This window comes from Myotis lucifugus, unplaced genomic scaffold, assembly GCF_000147115.1.
Source record: "Myotis lucifugus unplaced genomic scaffold, Myoluc2.0 scaffold_10, whole genome shotgun sequence".
In the NCBI taxonomy this organism is placed as follows: Eukaryota; Metazoa; Chordata; class Mammalia; order Chiroptera; family Vespertilionidae; genus Myotis; species Myotis lucifugus.
In genome coordinates, this window is record NW_005871058.1 from 11,489,213 (window position 1) to 11,509,521 (window position 20,309).

The 20,309-nt window shown below is 37.5% G+C and overlaps 1 protein-coding gene across 4 annotated transcripts in view; it reads right to left on the reverse strand.

Moving 5' to 3' along the window:
- The window catches only part of LRP6 (LDL receptor related protein 6), a 129,156-nt gene that overhangs the window by 100,171 nt on the left and 8,676 nt on the right, over nucleotides 1-20,309 (reverse strand). For 3 of the 4 annotated variants that reach the window (XM_023750036.1, XM_023750037.1, XM_023750035.1), the window contains exon 1: nucleotides 13,882-14,034. The gene's annotated coding sequence lies outside the window, so the exon portion shown is untranslated. Of the gene's footprint in view, nucleotides 1-13,881; nucleotides 14,276-20,309 lie in introns of those variants that run through there. The other variant, XM_023750038.1, reaches the window with a different exon arrangement.

The window sequence follows — 20,309 nt, forward strand, 5'->3', positions numbered from 1 at the left end:
ATCAATAAAAACATATTTTTAAAAAAGAAGCTTTAAAAAGAGTTATATCTAGCCCTAACCGGTTTGGCTCAATGGATAGAGCATCAGCCTGCGGACTCAAGGGTCCCAGGTTCAATTCCGGTCAAGGGCATGTACCTTGGTTGCGGGCACATCCCCAGTAGGGGGTGTGCAGGAGGCAGCTTATCAATGTTTCTCTCTCATCGATGTTTCTAACTCTCTATCCCTCTCCCTTCCTCTCTGTAAAAAATCAATAAAATATAAGAAAAAAAGAGTTATATCTACATTGGAGAAGCAAGGAAAGGCTATTTCCATCACTAAAATACAGTGTCCCCTAAAAATGTATACACACACTTTGAATAATTATAAAGGCAGTGTTTATAAAGATATATTTCATTTTCATTTAACAGCTCTCAACTGTTGTATATATCAGATATAGAGACTCTGACTATAACTGGTAAGCTCTGTAAGAAAATCTGAAGAAATCAAGTTGATACAGTAAAGGGCACCTAATAAAAAAAGAGTTTGAATAACATAAAGGTGTCAGATTTATTTAATAAGGTGCAATATTTAGGGGCTGCTACTTTTAAGAAAGTTAATCTTTAAAGGAGGTGTGGGCATTAGCCAATAACAGAAAGATATAAACTTTTTTTTAAAAAGATCAACTAACAGAAGACATTAGACTGCTACTAGCAGAATAGAGACTTCAGGATGCAGGAAAAAAGAAAATTCCTGAGAAAAAAAACATTCTCTGAATTCTCTGCTAGAATATGACAAACATTTTCTTTTATTAAGAGGCTTGAAAACCTCCCCTGTAACCTAGATACCTAAAAATTAGACTAAGTTGTATAAACTCTTTGACTACACTTTTATTTTGGACTCTTTCAAAATAATCCTATATAGTAAAAGAGAAACATGCAAATTAACCATCCCTCCGCTATGCTCAAGCCACTCCCACCAGCCATGCCCACCAGCCAATGAGTGAGTATGAAAATTAACCCAACAAAGATGCATACACAGAGCAAAGTGAGAGAGCCGGCAGCTTGGGGGACGTGGCTCCCTTGGTCGGGGAAAACCCAGACCGTGGGGAGCACCAGGAATTCTGGGAATAGTAGTTTTGGTGACAGCCCCAGGACCGGAAGCGGAAGCCCAGAGCGCGGGGAGCACCAGGAATGCTGGGAATCGTAGTTCTGGTAGCAGACGAATCTCCCAGACACTAGGTTCTCAACCTTCCTAATGTGCGACCCTTTAATACAGTTCCTCATGTTGTGGTGACCCCCAACCATAAAGTTTTGTTGCTACTTCATAACTATAATTTTGCTACTGTTATGAATCGTAATGTAAATATCTGATATGCAGGATGTATTTTCATTGTTACAAACTGAACATAATTAAAGCATAGTGATTAATCACAAAAACAATATGTAATTATATATGTGTTTTCTGATGGTCTTAGGCGACCCCTGTGAAAGGGTCGTTCAAAAGGGTTGAGAACCACTACACTAGAGCAAAGTGAGCCTGGAGCAAGTTACTGTTGCGGTATGGAGGGAAAGCAAAGGTGAGAGACATAAGTAAAATCAGAGTGTCTAGGAAAAATTAAAGGGAAGATATCCTAAAACTTCCAGGAAATCTCCACCAATGGAGCAAAGAAAAAAATGCCTCTATTATTCTGTGAGCAACAAACCAAACTGGATTGGGGGTCTCAGACAATTCGCTCATATGATTGCAAAGACAGACAGAAACTCCCGGATTGGAGAAGGCTCCCCTGAGGGCTCCCAGATTGGAGAGGGTGCAGGTCGGGCTGAGGGACCCCCCCCTCCACCTCCCCTCCCCCAGTTCACGAATCTTCATACACCGGGTCCCTAGTAATAATAATAACTGGAGCACACATATTAAGGAGTAGGTTTGGTTTGGCTTAGTTGTTTTGTTTTAGTTTGGGCAGTTGACCTAACTTAGAAATTTTGGTTACCTAAAAGTACTTAATAAAGTTACTATATTACAACTATCTGTGTAATATATTCTGCAAAGGTTGTCCTTTGTTTTTTTTTTAACAGCATCCTATTTAAAAGCCAATTCTAGTATTCTTTAGGAAAAGCAAGTATCTGATAAATAACTTCCATGGCTTCTCAACAGCCAGGCTATAGACTCATATAGAAAAAAATCTCTCTTCAGGAATAATTACTACTAACTTTCCAATTATGTAGTCTATTTGGCTTTAATGGGTTCTATTTTGACCTTGCATTAAGAAAAGATAAACATATTTACTTGATACTGAAAAATTAAATATGTGTGGCTACAGCTCCACTTTGAAATAATATGCACATCTGCTCTTCATCTAAAATCAAGAAAACCAGTACCAGATTGTTATATGCTGTTCACTAATTTTCATACATATAATTTTATTGATGTATCTGGTCTGATATCCATTTGCAATGCTTTCTAGAAAATAATTTTTAAATAAAGTGAAGAGTAGAAGATAGGCTTCATTTTAACTAGGAATTAAAGTAAAGGAAACATTAAGTTTTCAAGATGTCAAAATTTCTTATGCCAGAAAAATAAAAACATTTCAATTTACGATTAGATAATAGCCATTTTATGCAAATTTATTACAATCCAAAGCATTTCTACAATTAGGTAAGAATAAAATAATAAACTTTGCAAAATACTCACAAACCCCTAATCTAATATGTACAATCAATCTGAATCCAATTTCCCTAACAAAAATATTCAGAAATATTCAGTTTCAATAAATCTAAACTGAAGGGATAAATTTTCACCCTTTATAAGATGTAATTAGACACATAGATGGCTAATTAAGCCATTTAGAATCGAGGCATAAAAGCTAAGTGAACTATACTAGATCATAAATCACTTCATAGTCCTTGAAGCTATTTAAATAATCCTTTAAAGAAATCATTAATATACAAATTCATACATATGAATAATATCCAACTATCATGCATATATGTCCCCAATAAGAAAAAGTAATATTTAAAAACATAAAAGTTACATTTTGTATTTCTGGTAATTTGGTAACAAGATAACCAGAAAAACCTCCTTTTACAAAACACCTAGAACCACTGGTTAGTCTTTTTGATTTATATATTGTTATGACCTGAATGTGTCTCCTCAAATTCATATTGAAATCCTAAGCCTTAAAAATGGTAGTATTCGGGTGTGGGGCCTTTGGGAGGTATTCAGCTGAGAGCAGGGGCCTCGTGAATGGGATCAGTGCTTTTAAAAAGAGGCTCCAGAGAGACCTGTAGGCCCTTTCATCAGGTGAGAACACAGCAAGAAGACATCAGCTATGAACCAGTGAGATCCCTCCCCAGAAGGGGACCATGCTGGTACCTGATTTTTAGACTTCCTAGCTACAGAACTGTGAGCAATAAGTTTCTCTTATTATAAGCTACTCAGGTTGTGATATTTTGTTATAGCAGCCCAAATGAACTAAGACATACATATACACAAAAAATAAATACTCCTTTAAATGTAGAACTAAGGTATCAAGAAAGTGGAGGAATTCTCAAGAAGTAAAAAGCAGCACATGCTTATGCTACAGTAACCCTGTAGGCTTTTCCCATCTCAGAAATTGAGGGAATTCTATTTCAGTGGCAAAGCACAGAAGAAGATAAGGCCTTGACACAACAAGCACTATAAGTAACAAGCATTATAAATAACATTCTTGCACAAAGTACAAACCTTCACAGAACAAGAAAGTAGAAAAACCTGCCATTGGCCGAGGATGTGGAGAAAAAGGAACCCTCCTGCACTGCTAGTGGGAATGCAGACTGGTGCAGCCACTATGGAAGACAGTAGGGAGTTTCCTCAAAAAGTTAAAAATGGAACTCCCATTTGACCCAGTAATCCCACTTCTAGGACTATATCCCAAGAAACCAGAAACACCAATCAGAAAGGATATATGCACCCCTGTGTTCATAGCAGCACAATTTACATAGCTAAGATTTGGAAACAACCTAAGTGCCCATCAGCAGATGAGTGGATTAAAAAACGGTGGTACATCTGCACAATGGAATACTAAGCTGCGGTAAAAATGAAGGAGATCTTACCATTTGCAACAGCATAGATCAGCCGTGGGCAAACTACGGCCCACGGGCCGGATGCGGCCCGTTTGAAATGAATAAAACTAAAAAAAAAAAAGACCGTACCCTTTTATGTAATGATGTTTACTTTGAATTTATATTAGTTCACACAAACACTCCATCCATGTTTTTGTTCCGGCCCTCCGGTCCAGTTTAAGAACTCATTGTGGCCCTCGAGTCAAAAAGTTTGCCCACCCCTGGCATAGATGGAACTGGAGAGCATTATGCTAAACGAAATAAGTCAGTCGAAGAAAGATAAATATCACATGATCTCACTCATATGTGGGATATCATGATCAACATAATTTGATGAAGAATAGATCCAGAGACAAATGGTGGTGTGTGTGTGTGTGGGGGGGGGGGGGGTAGCTTAGAGAGTAACCAAAGGACTTGTATGCATGCATATTAGCATAACCAATGGACACAGACACTGGGGTGGTGGTGGGGGCTTGCCCGGGGTGAGAATGGCTGGGGGGTGGGGGTGGGGGTCAATTGGGGAAAAGGGAGACATATGTAAAACTTTAGACAATAAAAAAAATTAAAAATCTGCCATTGGCAGTGGGAGACAAAGAAGCTTTTCTGCCTTGGTCCAGGTTCTGAAAGGTGGCGAAAATCACCAAAGACTTTGTAACCACATAAGTTTAGAGTTTAAATTTATCCCACACACATAGTACAGGAACTCCTAACTCCAAAATAAATATAGAAATTAATCTGTGCTTGCCCTGACTGGTTTGGCTCAGTGGATAGAGCGTTGGCCTGCGGGCTGAAGGGTCCCAGGTTCTATTCCAGTCAAGGGCATGTACCTTGGTTGCGGGCACATCCCCAGTAGGGGGTGTGCAGGAGGCAGCTGATCTATGTTTCTCTCTCATCAATGTTTCTAACTCTCTATCCCTCACCCATCCTCTCTGTAAAAAATCAATAAAATATATGTTTTAAAAATTAATCTCTGCTTGAAGAGGATAAGGTGTACACATTTGTCAAAACTGCACACTGAAGATCTGTACATTTTACTATATAAAAATTACACTTGAATTAAAATAATCTACACTAATAAAAGAAAAACATGCAAATTGCCATCACTCCTCTACACCCACCAGCCAATCAGGATTAGTATGCAAATTAACCCAACAAAGATAGCGGTTAATTTGCATATACAGGCGCAGAGCGAAGACTGAAGACGACTGAAGACTGAAGAGGCTTGGCTTCTCTGCTGCAGCTGGAGCGGAGAAGCCAAGCCTCGCTGCTGCGGCCGGACCAAAGGCCTGGGTCCCAGGTGCCAGAGGAAAACCGGTGCTGGTAGCCAGGGGAAGGAAGGCCTATTGCGCGAATCTTCGTGCAATGGGCCTCTAGTAATAATAATAATAACAATAATAATAATAATAATAATGTGGTCCCTGGAAACACCTCTAGGGTGGATGGCAAAAGCAAACCCAAATCTCTCTGGAGAAATATGCTCCCCATCAAGCCACTCAGGATTCTTGCAGACAACCCCTTAGAAGATCAGCTCATAATCCAAAACTAGAAAACACCTAAGGAAATAGTTTGCGTTAAGCAAGAATCAGCAAATATAAGAAAGAACAGAGGTGGATTTCTAAGAACTTCAGAAAATTGAACAATCTGATAGAGAGTGTAAATACTTAACATGATTAAAACACAGAAAAGATGAAATACAGGCTTGCCCGTTGTGGCATCATCCCGTGCACCAAAAGGCAGCCGGTTCTATTCCGTCAGGGCACATGCCCAGGTTGAGGGTTCAGTCAGTCCCTAGTTGGGGAGCATATGGGAGGCAACCAAACAATGTTTCTCTCCCATCACATCGATGTTTCTCTCTCTTCCTCTCCTCCGTTCTTCTCGCTGCAATAAAAAAAATAAAAAATCAAGCCTAGCCAGCATGGCTCATTGGTTGAGTGTCGTCTATGAACCAGGAGGTCACGGTTCGATTCCTAGTCAGGGCACATGCCTGAGTTACAGGCTCGATCCCTAGTGTGGGGATTCTCTCTCATCATTGATGTTTCTATTTCTTTTTCCCTCTCTCTTCCTCTCTGAAATCAATAAAAATATATTTAAAAGAAAAGTTTAAGAAGACATCAACCAGATACAGAGGGATATTCAAAATGGAATACATTAATAAATGCATTATAAAAGAATAACAGCCACACTACAATGAGTGAGAAAGAAAAGAAATTACCTAAATAAATTTGAAAGACAGTACTTTGACTCTATTGGCAGTGTTTTCATACTATTGAATTCTAAACAGTAAAATTATTTCTCACAAGAATATAGGTTAGCAATTCTGAAATCCCCAGGATTGAGCAAATAAAATATACTGTGGCCCTGGCTGGGTGGCTCAGTTAGTTGGAGTATCATCCCATAAACCAAAAGATTGTGGGTTCAATCCCCAGTCAGGGCACGTACAGAAGGCAGCCGATTGATGTTTCTCTCTCACATCTCCCCCCTCCACCACCACCACCACAATGCCCTTTCTCTTCCTGCCTGCCTCCCTCCCTCTCTCTCTCAAGTCAATAAACATATCCTCGGGTGAGGACTGAAAAAAGAAATTGTATTGTGGTAATAAGAACTAGTTTCTCACTATCATAGAATGGAGTAACAGAAAAAGAAAGAGAAAAGACTATAATAATGTAAATTGGTGGTCGTGGATTGGAATTAGAGATATTAACATAAACTCATTTTTTTATTTTTTATTTTTTTATATATATTTTATTGATTTTTTACAGAGAGGAAGGGAGAGAGATAGAGAGTTAGAAACATCGATGAGAGAGAAACATCGATCAGCTGCCTCCTGCACACCTCCCACTGGGGATGTGCCCGCAACCAAGGTACATGCCCTTGACTGGAATCGAACCTGGGACCTTTCAGTCCGCAGGCCGACGCTCTATCCACTAAGCAAAACCGGTTTCGGCTAAACTCATTTTTTTATATGTAGATATCAACAAAATACATATATGTGTATACATGTGCACTTCCTAACTCTACCCACTGAGAGGGCTTAAAAGCAAAGAAAACTCAGCAATGAACACACCTAGCTTCCAGATCTTAGTTTCTAAATACCATTTGATTCCAAGAGTGAGGCAATAAAAGGACAAGATAAGTCTGGACCATATTGTGCTACCAGACAGTAAAAAAGTGCTTAAAACATGATGAGGGACACAGGAACAAATTTGAAGGCACTCCTCATGGCCAATATCTGGGACAATATGAGCAAGAAACAGTAATGGATTATAACCTACTAGAGGCCCGGTGCACGAAATTCGTGCGGGGGGGGGGGGGCCGCCGGCCTGCACCCTCTCGCAATCCAGGACCCCTCAGGGGATGTCCGACTGCCGGTTTAGGCCCTATCCTGGGAAAAACCTCTTGCAATCTGGGACCACTGGCTCCTAACCGCTTGCCTGCATGTGTGCCTGATCGCCCCTAACCACTCATCTGCCTGCCTGGGCACCCTTAACCCCTCTGCCTGCCTGCCTGATCACCCCTAACCACTTGCCTGCCTGCCTGATTGACCCTAACCGCCTCTGCCTCCCTGATCATCCCTAACTGCTCACCTGCCTGCCTGATAGCCCCTAACTGCTCACCTGCCTGCCTGATCACCCCTAAGCACTCTGCCTGCCTGCCTGATTGCCCCTAACAGACTCTGCCTGCCTGCCTGCCTGCCTAATTGCCCCTAACCACTCGCCTGCCTGCCTGCCTAATTGCCCCTAACTGCCTCTGCCTGCCTGCCTCATTGCTCCTAACCGCTCACCTGCCTGTCTGATCACCCCTAACCACTCACTTGCCTGCCTGTTCGCCCCTAACCACTCTGCCTGCCTGCCCGATCGCCCCTAACTGCCTCTGCCTCAGCACCCAGCCGCCAAGGCTTCGTCGGGAAGGATGTCCAGAATGATGTCCAGAAGGTTGTTCGGCTGTCCGGTCTAATTAGCATATTATGCTTTTATTATTATAGATAGAATAAAATAAATGCCCATGAGTCCACACTAATGTAAGTAACAATAATAGATTATAACCTATAGAACAAAGTAAATGTCCATGAGTACATACTAATATAATTAACTGTGGGAGACAGGACAGCTCTTCCTTTAGGCAGAATTCTAATTAATAATGCATACAAGAGGAAAGAATGGAACTAGAAAAAAATAACCATTTGGCCAACACCACAGTAACAATTGTTGGAGGCAAAAAAACATCAAAGAATGCTAATACTAGTGGATAAAGCATGAGAAACAGATTAATTGCATAGCTTTGAATACTTATTACAAGGGGAAAAAATAGTAAATGCAGTTAAAAAAAAAAAAAAAAACCTGGCAAACAACATCATAAGCAAGTGATCAAATGTAACATCACCAGTATCCACATCATGTACCTGCAGATATGCCCTGAGAAGAGCAAAGCATCCTTTCTGTGCTATTCTTGTAAAAATGCATAACCTTAATCTAATCATGCAAAAACATCAGACAAATCCAATTCTACAAAATGACTGGCCAGTAATCTTCCAAAGATCAAGGTTATGAAGACAAAGACTGCTAAAATATCCCAGGTTAGAAAAGACTAAGGAGATAACAACAAAATGCAACATGGGATTCTGGACCAGAAAAAGGACACTAGAGAGAAACTTGAAAAATTCAAATATGGTCTACAGATTAATTAACAGTACTCATCAGCATTAATTTCCTGGTCTAGGTAACTGTTCTACGGTTATATAAAATGATAATATTATGGGAAACTGGGTGAAGGTTATAAACTCTATTATTTTTGAAACTCTTTTGTAAGTTTAAAATTATTGATACACTATTCTCTACTTTTTTTTATTTTTTTTATATTTTTTTTTATTCTCTACTTTTATGTAGGTTGACATTTTCTCATAAGTCTTTTAAATGAGGAGCATAAAGAACTTCTAGAAAAGCAAAATATAGTCAATGATATTAAAAACTCAATAGATTCATTATTAGGCACAGCTAAGAAAGAATTTGTTATATGAAAGGCAGATACAAAAATTAATCGGAAAGTAATTCAGATAGATATATAGATAATATAAAAGCAAAATTAAGAGGTATGGAGCAGAAAATCAGACAATCCATCATACATCAAACAAGCATTCCAAAGGAGACCCCAAAAATGAAGGAAAAGTAAGAAATAATGGATAATAATTTTCTAGAATTAAGTAACAATAATTATTAGACTTCTAGAAACATGGGTTATACGCAAGATAAAAAAAATATAGCCACATCTAGACACAGGGTAGGTAAAGCTGAAAAATATAAAAAGTTAAGAGCTGCTTTTAAATAAGCAGGGGGGGGCACCTTACAAAGCAACAATAATTAGAAAATAGTAGGCTTATTAAAACAACAATTAAAGTAATATCTTCAAAGAACTTAGAAAAATGTCACTTATAATTCTATAATCAATTATCATTTCAAGAATGAAGGCAAAATATATACATTTTCAGATGAAGACCATGGGTTTACCATTATTTGCTGAAATATTAAAAAATATACTTCAAGCAGAAGGAAGCTGAACCCAGATGGATTAAGTGCAAAAAGTAATGGCAAAGTAAGAAATTGGTACAGTGAATAAATCTAAAAACACAGAATTTATAAAATCCTCCTTTAAATAAGCTACAATGTTGCATCTTTAAAATAATTCATTTGCAAAAACAATGACAACAAAAAAACATAGCTTCAGCAAGATACATTTTTCATGAAGAAGAAAGCACCACACATGGAATCAGAAAATCTCAACTAAGAATCTGGCTTTCTCTTATCTAATTTTGGCCAAAGGCCTTGGTTTCTTCAGCCAAAAAGTGAAGGCATTTAGCTAGAAGATCTGTAATATTCCAAACCAGTTCTAGATTTTATGGTTAGAAAATAGGGTTCCCCAATTACCAGCACATCTTTGAAAACAGAACTGTATGTGACATAAAACAAGCGTCAGTGAGTATATTTTTACAAAATGTGATCTTAATAACTTCTGTTGAAAAAAGTAAAACTTTTAATTGTTTTTAAATAAACGACTGTAATCAAAGCCATACTGATTCAGAAATCATAAGTACTCGTGCTAACATTTACATTTGCTTAGAAAACGCTTTCTCCCCTAACAATTAAAACTAATAGTATTATAAAAGAAAATGTAAAGTCCACACCCTCAAAAAAATATTTATTGAATACCTACTATGTGGCAGGAACTATTTTAGTCATCTGGGATATACTAGAGTAGAAAATAATCAAGATATGACAATTATATGTATACAACTGATGGAAATTATAAACCATTAATTTTCCTTTAAGTTAGGTCTACAAGGATTTTTAAAGTAGAACTTCTAGTGTTCTTAATATTATTCTTAGCAACGATAAAAATGTATTTTTTAATATATTTTTACTGATTTCAGAGAGGAAGGGAGAGGGAGAGATAGAAACATCAATGATGAGAGAGAATCCTTGATTGGTTGCCTCCTGCACGCCGCCTACTGGGGATCAAGCCCACAACCCAGGCATGTGCCCTTGACTGGAATCGAACTCGGGACCCTTCAGTCCACAGGCCGACGCTCTATCCATTGAACCAAACTAGCTAGGGCTAAAAATGTATTTTTAAAATATACAGTTGACCCTTGAATAATATGAGTCTGAACTGTATGGGTCCACTTACATAAGGATTTTTCTCAATAAATACTATAAATATATTTTCCTTATGATTTTATTAATAACATTTTCTTTTCTCTGGCTTACTTTATTGTAATACAGAAATATAAAATGTGTTAATTGACTGTTAATGTTATCAGTAAGGCTTCCCACCAACAAAGGCCTATCAGTAGTTAGGTTTTTGGGGAGTCCAAAGTTATATGTGCATATTTGACTGCATGGGGGTGGGAGTTGGGCCTAATCCCCTGCATTGTGCAAGGGTCAACTGTATATTAGTCAAAGCTGTTCAGTAGGAATTCACTTCTGACTGAATCACTAAAATTTAACTCTTTAAAAAATATCCAAAATGATCTGGAATATGAACAGATCCTTACAAAACAAAAAAACCCTTGGGACTGCTTTATTTGTACATGAAACAGCAGTTCCTCAACATCACAAAGATTAGTACAGTCATTGTGGAACAGATTAAGGAACTCTATCATTAGGAGCAGCCATAATATCAGGAATAAAGTAAGGATACAGCTTTCTGTAACTATGGTTGTTCATTTCTGTACCAATTTCTATACACATTTTCCTGTTCCTTATTCTGAATTGTACACTGCCAGTCAAAAGAGGGAAAAAAAATCTCAGACTAATAGAGCCCAAATTTAGGGAGAGAAATAAAAATCATCTTTCAGTCTAGGACTCTAGGCTAAATGGGCTGATTATACAAAGAACTCCATACATCCGAAAGCACACAGATGTCTGCACTAGTTCCCAGGGCTCAAACAATACTAGTCATTCAATAGCCTTCCTTTTACATAAGCTGATGTGAGAAAGCTCAGTCAGCTCTTCTGAACCTCATAACCCAGATCCTGGAACTCTAATAAAGCCTACATTTTTCCTCAGCACTGTTTTCATGTACTTTCTCTGGAAAGAAAACTTGATGTTTCCAAAAAAATAAATCTGGAAATCATTTCTTCTGTTTAATAAGTGATGTACTCAATCTAAAATTACTTTTCCATTAAAACCACAATCCTTAACACAAATCTAAATCAACATGAAAAACTGCTTGATAAAATATATTTTAAAATGCATGAGTTTGAAATATAATTTTTAACGTATTTTTTATTGATTTCACAGAGGAATGGAGAGGTAGAGACAAAGATAGAAATATCAATGAGAATCATTGATCAGCTGCCTCCTGAGACATCAGCTAAAACATTTATAAGACCTGCCATCCAGAAGTAGAGCTCATTAGGGAATAAAATGATAATGATTAATTTACTAATTAAATTATTAGAACCTGAATAGTCAAAAGTTGTCTATAAATTCAGCACCGTGAATATGTACTATAACATAATCATTATCACATATAGTAATTATCAAATGCTGCTCCAGAGTTGTGGTAATCAAGATATTTTATCCAGCCATCTTCCTTAAGAGTTCTGTGGCTCCTCTAATTCCTTTAAAACTCTTCCCTTCTACATATACATACTACATAATGCAGACAAACATATTTTGAAGAAGGGAAAGTTCTTTCTCTCCCAAGTTTTCTGTCCTTAAATAGATAGTAAACCCTTAAAGGTATTATCCCTCTCTCTCCAACAAGAGTACAAAAAAGCAGCGCTCTAAACATACTAAACATTTAATAGATATTTGGGTGAATTTCCAACATCACTCTCACAGTTATAAGATTGAGTTTGTCAAAAAGAAAAAGAAATATTTACCTTTTCATCAAAATATTACCCCCCAATGACCACCAAAAAAAACCCGTGTATTCTACAAAGCAGTAACCTCAAAAACATTTCAACACTACCTGAGACAAACCTTGTTGGCAAAACACAGATTCCATTTCTCAAAAACATCTCGCAAATTCTCAACAACCAAATTTGTCAAATCAGTACAATTCACTGCACATCCAACAGCTGCAACCTTCTCCATGAGATAGATATTCAACTCTTTTCCTACCACAAGAGTCACAAAAATAGTTTCCGATGCCTTATTAAGTAACCATCTGACTTTAGCATGTAATTTAACAGCCCTTTAAAAAATATATAATTTTTGTTATATAAAGTATATATAAAGCATATATAAATATATTTGTGTTTTCCAGAATCCTTTATCCTAAAATGTCACTACACTATTGCCCATGTTTTCTTTTATAGTCAAACAAATCTTTTCATTTTTCTACAACATGAAGGTAGCTGATGTTCAAAGGTAGCTGATGTTCCAAGGCACCTTCTTTAACCTTTGTCACCAAATAAGACCTGATATCAAGACAAAGGAGCACATATAAACCTTTCTTTCTTCCCTAAGTTTCGTTTTATTACATAATATTAATATCCTCCTTTTTATAAATGAGTTTTAAAACATTTTAACATACTTGAAAATAAAAGAAATCAAAATATCAAAATAGTTATTTACAGGTTATCTTTAAATTTTAATCAATTATTAGTAACTCACTTCAGGTTCATGTTGAGATAGTTATATATACTTAGCCATGACAGACCCTGGTATGACAATGTATTCAACAGAGAAATATCAAGGAATGGTATATGGCAGGACTGAAGCACAGTAACAAAGAAGCGTGTGGGGACACAGTTTACATTTTCTAATGGGATTTACCCACAGCTTTAAGTTTCCCTTTTCATTTTAAAATAAACCTTTATAGCAAATATATGTTTAGCTAACTGGAAATGAATTATTTAACAACTTAATTTTTATTTTTCATTCAATACTGACATTAAATAATACTTTAGAGTTTTATATAAAAGATAGTAGTATTACAAAATAACTATGTATATAAAAAATTACAAGATGCAGATGTTTCTATCATCTTGAGCTATCACTTTTGTTAAGTCTTCATTCCTTCTTCTCTGCCTTCTAATTATCCTCTCATAATTACAAAAAAATAAATGGAGAAGAAAAACCAAGAAGTATAAATTTGCAATATGAGAAACACAAAACTTACAGAAACACCTTACTATAAAAACCCAACATAAATTCCCACATTCAAGTGTACTTGACAAAGAAGCCCAAAAAATTTAACATTTGGTTTTGCTCTATTTTCTCTTGGGGGTGAGAGGGGTCTATGCTAGTGGAGAGAAATCAGGAGGAGATGCAATATCCTTTGTACATTACACAAAACTTACCCGCTTGAAGGATCTAAGGCAATAGCTCTAGGTTGATCCAACTCTTGCCAAAATAAAACTTTCCGTAAAGATCCATCTAGATTAGAAACTTCAATCCGATTAGTTTCAGAATCTGTCCAGTATAATTTTTCTCCAAGCCAATCGCATGCCAGCCCATCAGGAGATAATAATCCAGAAACAACAACATTCTGTACACTCTCAGTTTTGTTAAACTCTGTTCGTTTAATGGCTTCTTCGCTGACATCACTCCAGTATATCAAGCCATGACCAAACACAAAGTCCACCGCAGCTGCATCTTCCAAGCCTCCAACTACAATTGTAGCATTCTCTTTGCCATTTGTAGCATCAACCAATCGTAAGTCCCGTCTGTTTGCATAAAGTAACAAAGGGGCCGCTAGGACAAAAAAAAAGATGTAAGTAAATGGAAGGAAATGTATTTGTTCTTACAAACTGAATTTCAAATCAGCATCAGTGAATAAATACTATCAAAAAAATAGTAAATAAATAGAAGCAATCTTAAAATATTTTCACAGCATCTTATTTATATTTTTTAAATATATGTTTATTGATTTCCGAGAGGAAGGGGGAGAGAGAGAGAGAGATAGAAACATCAATGATGAGAGAATCATTGATCAGCTACTTCCTACACGCCCCACATTGGGGATCAAGCCCGCAACCTGGGCATGTGCCCTGACCGGGAATCAAACTATGACCTCCTGGTTCAAAGGTCAACGCTCAACCACTGAGCCACACCAGCAGGCACTTTATAGCATTTTAGATATAAAAAGTTATAAGAGAGGAAATCAATTCTACCAGGACAATCTTTTCTTATTAAAATAGTCTGTCAGATAAAATTAAACAGTTTGACCCTACCAAGAACTGGCAAAGATATGGAGTCAGCAGAATGTTCATACTCTACTGGGGGGGCTGAAGGGGGGGGGGTGTAAAATGTACAGTTATCTTGGAAAATAGTTTGGCAGTTTCTTAAAAGATTAAAGATAAAGCCATGACCAGTATGGCTCAGTTGGTTGGGCGTCATCCCGTGCATCAAAACGTTGCTGGTTCGCCCAGCTGGCATGGCTCAGTGGTTGAGCGTCAGCCTATAAATAAGGAAGTCATGGTTCTATTCCCAGTCAGGGAACATGCCCAGGTAGTGGGCTCGATCCCCAGTGTGGGCGTGCAGGAGGCAGCTAATCAATGATTCTCTCTCACTATTGATATTTCTATCTCTCTCTCCCTCTCCCTTCTTCTCGGAAATCAATAAAAATATTTAATTTTTAAAAAAAGATTAAACATACAACCTACAGTGTGATCCAGCCATATCACACTTTGGTATTTACTCAATAGAAATAAAAGCATATGTCAATACCAAGACCTGTACATAAATGTTCATAGCAGTTTATTTGTAATAACCCAAACTGGAATCAACCGAAATATCAACAAACTAATGGATTAATAAATTGTGATATATTCATACAATAAAAAGTAATGAACTATTTGTACAACTAATATGGGTGAATCTCAAAATAATGTATGGTGAAAGAAGTCAAACAAAAAAGAGTATATATTGCATAACTCCATTTATATAAAATGTTAGAAAATTCAAATTGTTTTAACAGAAAGCAGATCAGTAGTTGTCTGGAGGTGGGAGGAGAAAGTAAAAAAGAATGGGAAGCAGGGACTATAAAGGGGCATGAGAAAACTTTTGTGGGTGACGGCTACGTTATATTGCCTATGATGATGGTTCCAGAGATGTATACATGTCAAAACTTATTTAATTTTATACTTTACATATGTGCAATTTATTGCAGAGCAATTATGCTATAATAAAACTGTTATATAAATAGTCGGGCAGAGAGAGTTCTTAATACAATTATTTTATTCTCTTATATTAATATTAGAATGACCTAATATCAAAACTAAACATAAAGTCTATCCTAAATAGTACTTTGAGAAAGCTGAAGCTACTATTAGGGCTGAAGTAGTACAAATGTTATATTTGGGTTTTTTTAAAGGATCTGTTCCAAGCTTCAGACATTTACTTTCCTGGTATCAACAGTAACGATCTAGAGCACCACTACCCAACAGACTTCCTGTGATGACGGAAGTGTTCTCTCCACTATGCAATGCAGTAGCCACCAGCCACATGTGACTATGGAGCACTTAAAATGTGGCTAGTGTGACAAAGAAATTAATTTTATTTAATCTTAATTCATTAAAATTTAAATAAACAAGTGGTTGTACAGAACAGGCTGAGGTCAAGAACACAAGTGAGGCAGCAAAAATAAGACCAGTTATGATGCACTAATCCACATGATCTTCTCTCACAATTATTTACTAAAGGTTTAAAATATGTCACCCAAAGCCAAGACCACATACCATTTAAAAGCAAACACTCCTTCTTTTAAGAAATTAATTTCAAAAAATTAAAATGCTCAAAAAAGTGCTAAGTAAGCCAATTTATGGACTATGTCTGCCAAATGGAGTTATGATGACCACTAATTTCATCTGTAAGTACAACAAACCTGAACTTCTCTTCTAAGCTTAAATCCAACGTTCTTAGTCAAAAACAAATGGGCAGAGAGCTTTTTCAAAAAGTGACTAAGAGTCCTTTCCTTATCAGTGTATTTACTGCTGCTATTAGCAAATTAGTAAATTACCCTCACATATTCACTATTTTTTAAATGGTTTTATTGATTTGAGAAACATTAATTGGCTGCCTTCTGCATGCCCACTTTTGGGGATTGAGCCAGCCACCCAGGCATGTATCCCCACTGGGAATCGAACCTACAACCTTTCAGTGCATGGGGCAATGCTCAACGGAGCCACACCGGCCAGGGACCTCACAGATTCACTTTTACCTCATTTCAGGCTTTCAAACATCACACTGATTTATCAGTCCCTACATGGGTATGTAAGAATCCTATTTTCCTTTAGTAACTTCCTACCAAACTTTCACTAGTCGCCTTTCTAAACGTTTTCTGCATTCCTAAGACAACTTTCATGCTTTGAATCATTCATTTTCAGATCTCATAACATAATCTTAGTGAAGCAGGAAGCAAGGTAAAATGTCTTACATCCTCAACACTTTTCCTTCCCTTTTCTACTTCTAATACTTCAACTTTATCCAACTCAAAAAACTTTCTGATTTCCTTTGCCTAAAATAAAAAGTCTCACCTTGGCCAGCATGCATTAGGGGTTAGAGCACTGGCCCGAGCAACGAAGGATCGCAGGTTCAACTCCTGGTCAACAGCATATACCTGGGTTGCAGGTTTGATTTTTAGATCAAATTGTGGAAAATTTCTTTTAAATATTAGTTAATATGTTTACCGTGTTACTATTGTGCAGGCAACTGTGTTAAGAATTGGGGATAAAACTAGTTATAAGATATGGCTCCTGTTCCCAAGGGGCAGAGATCCTAGTTGAAATTGGAAATACTCTCTTAGAAATTGCCAGTATCGCCCTGGCTGCTGTGGCTCAGTTGGTTGGAGTGTCATCCTGTACACCAAAAGGTGATGGGTTTGATTCCCCGTCAAGACACATTATCCAAAAAAATTTATATTGAGTACTGGCCAAATGCTCACAAATGCCCCATTGAATTGGCTTGACCAAAGTTAGTCAGGCTTCTCTCTTCCTCACAGATCCCTAAATTTTATCTAGCTCTAAACAAGCCAATAAAGAGCTCTTTAATACTTAAAAAATAATTAATGTTTTTATTGATTTTAGAGATCAGCTGCTTCCCACACACACTACAACCAGAGATCGAACCCGCAACCTGGTACGTGCCCAGATTGGGAATCAACCGGCCACCTTTCAGTGCATGGGACAACGCTCAACCAATGAACTCTTAGTCCTCTTTTAAGGATTCATTCTGAGCATCAGCTGACCACAGAAAAAGATATATCTCCTGTTAAACTGGCCCTGTCAGGCCATCTGCTAACCCTCACTTGCTTATCCCACTCTCCCACAAAGATCCTGCTGGCACTATTCACTTCTATAAGAGAAAAAAGCCTTTTTGTGTTTGATTTCAAAATACCTGCATATCTCATGGTCAGAGCATTCTCCCTATTGAAATAGTATTTTAAAATAAAGTCTCTCCCTAAATAAGGATTTTTTAAAAATTGATATCTGTATGGTGGTGACTTGGATGAGGATTGGACGTCACCTATGAACCCTTGCCATCCTCATCTCAGTACTGTCACTTTGTGAGTCATTTAAACTCCTCTCCTGTTCAGAGGAGGGATCTTTCTCTGAGTTCAACTCTTAAAAACAGTGCTCCATCTTGTCTATAGCAACATAGTAAAGAATTACTTTAATATTTTCAAGTAAAGAAAATTTTTCTTTGGCTCTTTTATGTAGAGAATCACACTCTGACTCGAGTCAGAATATTCCCAGCTCTACTACGAGGCCTCTTCTATTTTCCCTGGAGTCCTCACAGGAGAATATTCTTTCCAAGTCTCTTTACTAGGTGTAGCGGTTAATAAGGCGATTTTTTCAACAGATGGAGTTACACATATGTTGATATATATGCGATTTGATATGTATGCTATTTTGTTGTATTGACAACAAGCTTCAAAACTTAGTATGTCAAATTTGCTGAAGGTGTTAACATCATAGATATTTTTATGCTTAAAAATGTCAAAGTTCATGCCAAAAAAAGAGCATTTGCGGGAAGTTTTAATTCATTATTTTATTCTGAAGAAAAGTGCTGCTGAATACTTCGGGAAGCTTATGGTGAGCATGCTCCATCTCAAGGTACTTGTGAACACTGTTTTAAACGCTTTAAAAGTGATGATTTTGATGTGAAAGACAAAGAACGTCCAGGTCAACTGAAAAAGTTTGAAGACCAACAATTACAAGCATTATTGGATGAAGATGCGTTTCAAATTCCAAAGCAACTTGCAGAAAAATTAAACGTTGCTCAGCAAACAATTTCCAATCATTTACAATGGGAAGGATGTTAAAGGAAGGAAAATGGGTGCCACATCAACGGAACGAAAGACAAATGGAAAACCGAAAAGTCATTAGTAAAATGTTGCTTCAACGGCACAAAAGTCTTTTTTGCATTGAACTGTGTGACTTGCAATGAAAAGTGGATTTATTTTGAGAATCCCAAATGTACAATATCATGGGTTGATCCAGGTCAACCATCAACATCGACTGCAAGGCCAAATCGCGTTTGGTGGGATCAGGAAGGTGTGGTGTATTATGAGCTTCTAAAACCAGGTGAAACCGTTAATACTGATTGCTACTGAAAACAAATAATCAATTTGAACCACGCTTTGATCGTAAAACGACCAGAATGTTCTAGAAGACACAAAAAAGTAATTTTGTTTCATGATGACGCACCATCACATACTTCAAAACCAGTTAAAGACACATTAGAAGATCTTGCCTGGGAAGTATTAACCCACCCACCATATTCACCAGCCTTGCTCCTTCAGATTACCACTTGTTCTGATCCATGGCGCACGCACTTTCTGAGCAGCACTTCAAAATGTACGAAGAAGTGGAAAATTGGGTCTCTGAATGGTTTGGCTCAAAACAAGAAAAGTTCTATTGGGATGGTATCCACAAATTACCTGAAAGATGGGAAAATGTATAGCTAGCAATGGACATTACTTTGAATAAAGCCCTTTTGATGTTTCTCTTGAAATTATCGTGTTTTCTTTGATAACAAAATCCGAATTATTAACCGGTACACCTAGTAAATCCCTATGTCTGATTTAAATTTCTAATCCCATAGGTAACTCTCATCCTATTGGGATCTATAGCAGGGTCTCTCTTTTCCACATCCAGCACGGAAAGAGAATGATCCGGTTCTTTGATTAGGGGGGCTGGGGATTGAGAAATGAAATAAAGAGACAAGACACAAAGATGGAAGGAAAAGGCTGGGACCGGGTGGGACCCGCCATCCTCTTCTGAGGGAGAGACAGGGACCCAGCACCGAAGCAGCGTGTTTATTTTATACCCCAAATACCAGGAGGTTTCACCAAAACTCAAGATAAAGGAGGTGGGTGGGCATGAGTCCTATTCATTCCTCGTGCTAGACTGGATTTACGTATCAAAACCCACTCCCGGACACCTGGGCAAAGATGAAAGTCAATGCTGAGAACACTTCTGCCTTTTTGGTAAGATGTGTACCCAAGACAGGGCTCTGCCTGTCGCCTTGGGTTCAGCTGACAATTATTAAGGAAAAATGCCCATGTGCCTTCCCCGGGGGCCCTCTACAGGGAACCTTCCCTCTTCTTCCACTGACTGCACACTTCACCATACAAAACTACTTCAAGTTCAAAAACTTCAAAAATAGCAAAATTTTCCTAAAGATAATTTAGAACATCAATATCCTCCTTGGGGAAATTTAGGAGCTCCCCGAACTGGCTCACCTAAAATCTCTCCTTTCCCATCACCCTCTGCTCTTCTTTCCT